Source organism: Tupaia chinensis, unplaced genomic scaffold (assembly GCF_000334495.1).
Source record: "Tupaia chinensis unplaced genomic scaffold, TupChi_1.0 Scaffold148039_1, whole genome shotgun sequence".
Lineage (NCBI taxonomy): Eukaryota > Metazoa > Chordata > Mammalia > Scandentia > Tupaiidae > Tupaia > Tupaia belangeri.
Window position 1 is genome coordinate 883,111 of NW_006207889.1, and position 4,068 is coordinate 887,178.

Genomic DNA, 4,068 nt, shown 5'->3' on the forward strand with positions numbered 1-4,068 from the left:
AAAAGTTTTTCTCTTAAAACTAAAACAAAACAAAGATGTCAACTTTCCCCACTTCTTTTCAACATAGTACTGAAAATCCTTGCCAACTGAATCCAGCAAAAGAAAAAAATAAAGGGATTCAACATGGCCAATTGTGCAATTGAAGTTCTCGACATGACTGCTAGAGAAGCATTCAAGGCACAGAAACATGAGTGCCCAAAATCCTAAAAGGAGAATAGAGAAGGGATTTTGGCATAGCCATCCTCCAGGGGGATGCTTTCTCACTCTCTCATTCTCTCATCTATTTCTTTCCAGTGAATTCATACATACTACAACAAGTTAAAAAACCTTGAAATAAATTTAACTAAGTAGGTCTAAGATACCTACAACAAATCTGATTAAGAAACAGAAAAGAGGAGATAGCAGGTGGCACAGAGGTTAAAGGTACTGGATCCCATTTCTTCACTCTGCAATTTGAGTCCTGGACCCATCAGCTTAGAAATCATGACTGGTGTGTGTGTGTGAATGAATTAACATGGCCCAAATTACAAGAGGACAATGAAGGAGATGGGACTGTGGCATAGTCATCCCCACTAGGAGGTGATTTCTCATTTTCCTTCTCTCTTTCTCTCTCTCTCTGACTCTCTCACTCTGGTGAGTATACCTACCCTACAGCAAAAACACTAAAATAAAAAGACAAAAAAAAGAGGAAAATATAGCTCTTCTTACAGATTGGAAAAACCAATGTAGTTAAAATGTCAATGGTACCCAAAGTGATCTACAGATACAATAAAATACCTGTCAAGGACAGAAACATACATAAACAAGTGTAAAAGGATAGAGGACCCAGAAATAAGTACAACAATATAGAGCCAACTAATTTTTTAAAATTTTTGCCAGAGGGCATTTATACTTGAGAGAGAGAGTAAGAGAGAGAGAGAGAGAGAGAGAGAGAAAGCACTTCCAATGGAAAATAATCATGTCACTATCCCTTATCCACTATTTTGCCTCTCTTTTGGAATATTGGGCATGCGCACATTATGTCCCATATGTGTCTTAAGTTGCTGAGTCTGGTGCCTAAATCATACAGTAGACCATGTGGGATCCAGTGGTGTTAACTATCACAACTTAGGTTGGCCCAAGACAATTGACCTTTGATAAAGATTCTAAGACTATTCAGTATTCAGTGAAGAAACAGTCTTTGATAAATGATGCTGGGAAAAAAAGAATAAAACTAGACCCATATTTCTTACCATATAAAAATTTTAATTCAAAATAGATCCAAGACTTAAATGTAAACCCCAAAATCATAAAATAACTTAAAAAAATGGATAGGGGAAATGCTTCATGATATTGGTTTGGGAAGAGATTTCTTATCTAAAACCCTTAAAACATAAACAACATCAAAAATAGAAATGCAGGATGACATTAAGGTAAAAGCCTTCAACAAGCCTTCAACACCACAAAAGAAATAATCAAAAGTAAAGAGACAACACAAAAAATGGGAAAAAATATTTGCAAGCTATATTTTTAAAGGTTTTTGCCATAGGGCACATGTGCTCACCAGAGAGACAGAGGGAGATAGTGAGGTGAAAAGTAAGAAATCACATCCCCTGGGCGATGCCCATGCCAAAATTACTTCTCCTTCATTCTCCTGGAATTTTGAGCATGCATACAGAAATGCTTGGTGTGAATTTTAAGCTGCCAGCTACAGGACTCAAACCATGTTCAGCTATGTTGGAGTCCAGTGTTTAAACCACCACACCACTTCCTGGTCCCTACAAATTGTACTTATGACAAGAGATTAATAGTCAGAGTTCATAAGAAACTGAAACAGCACACACACATGCACACACACACACACACACACTCCAACTTAATAATTAAAAATTGAGACTAGCACATGACATGGTGGTTAAAGGTGCTAGATTTCCACATGGTCAATTGCAATTCAAGTGGCTTGCTTTCTTGCTTTCCCTTTCTCTCTGTCTCTATCTCTGTCTGCTCAAATTAAAATAATAATAATAGCAAATAGAATTAAATGAATATTTAAAAAATATTGGGGGAGGCAGCTGGTTGTGTGGTGGTTAAGGCAGCTGGATCTCACATGGCCAATTCTGCAGTTCAAGTCCTGAACCCAGTAGCTTGAAAAACACTCTGTGCCCAAAATCCTGAGAGGAGATGGGAAGAGAAAGGATTGCAATGTGTCCTTCCCCTCTGGAGGGGTGATTTCTCACTTTGTCTCTCTATGTTAAGTGCATGAGACCTATAACATAGTTTTAGAAAATGGAAAATTGGGACCAGCAGTTAGCGTAATGGCTATGTCGCTGAACTCCCATGTAGTCAACTGTGGTTTGAGTCCCTGCCCTGGTAGCTTAAACTCATGCCAGGCAAGTGTGCGTGTGTGCCCAAGATCCCGAGAGGAGAATGGAGGAGAAGGGATTGTGGCGTGGCCATCCCCCCTGGGGGGTGATTTCTCACTTTCTGTCTCTCTGTCTCTCTCTGTCTGACTGGCAAGTGCATGCGCCCTATAGCAAAAATCTCTCTCTCAAAAAAAAAAAATGAAAATTGACCTGAACAGATAATTCTCAAAGCAATACAAACAAATAGTCAATAAATATCCAAAAATATTTGCCATAACAAATTATAAAGAAAGTGCAAATGGAAACTCTAATGGGGTATCACCTAACCCTAGTCAGAATGACTATGATCAAAAAACAAAGAATAACAAAAGCTTGCAAGATTATGAATAAAAGGAAAGACTTATGCACAGATGGTGGGAATGTAAATTAATACAGCCTCTGTGGAAAATATGAAGTTTCTTAAAAAATTTAAGAATAGAACTACCTCTTGACATGATCATTCTAACAATATGAAATTTCTACAAAAATCTTAAAATAGAACTACCTCTTGATGCAATCATACTAATTTTGGGTATAAACCAAAAGGACAATAAATCATGGAGAGACATTTGCACATCTATGTTTATTGCAGCATTATTCACAATAGCTAAGATATAGAATCAAACTAAGTGCCCTACAACAGAATAGATAATAAAAATGTGGAATGCCTACACAACGGGATATGACTCAACCATAAAAAGCAACAAATTCTCAACATTTGCGTCAAAAAAATGAATGACCTAGAGAGTATAATGCTAATTGAAATGAGTCTAGTTATGCAAGATAAACACTGTAAGTACCACTTTAAAATATAGAATACCCGAGTTCCGGACACCAGGCGGACTGAAGCTGCAGGCCCGACCCTTCCGAATCTCCACGCTTCCCCACCGTTCTTCCTCCTTTCACCCCAGGTTGGTTGCCTAGGACTTTAAGGTGAACCCCCACCCCACCCCACCCACAATGCGGATCCAGCCGGCCAGCAGTTCTGGACACCAGGCGGACTGAGGCTGCAGACTCGACCAATCTGGTACTGTCACCCATCTACTGATCATTTTCCACTAGCCTTTGGACTGTTTGAATTTTGGTGATTTGAGTAGCGCACAGCGCGTGTTGTGCGCCACGTGATTTACTTTACCCATTTTGTTTTTCTTTGCTTTTGGGGTGTTGTTTATTAGGTCAGTTGAAGGCTCACCACTCCTTAGAAACAACGAAGACTTTGGGCCATCCAGGGCTAGTGGCAACAGTTAATGGTAATTGTGAGGAACAGGTAGGCCAACCATAAGATAAATCATCAATTTTCTAAGCCTGTACAACTTTTAAGCATCAGTGATACTTTAAATAAGTTAGGAAGAAACATGTAGATTACCTGATGACTAGGAACAATCGCAGAGGCTCAAGAAATATGAGCAACCAACAAAAGGCCTCTCCCTCAAGGGAAATCATCAAGGCTATATCACCCACAGTCAATACAATGGACATTACGGACATGTCTGATAAGGAATTCAGAATATTTGTAGTGACCAAATTAACTGAGATGGAAGAGAAAAGAGACAAGGAGCTCCAGGAGATGAGGAAGTCCTTTCATGACTTGAAAGAAGAAATGGATACACTAAACAAGAACCAGATGGAACTTCTAGGTTTGAAGAATGTGATACAGGAAATCAAAACCTCCCTTGAAAGCATTAAA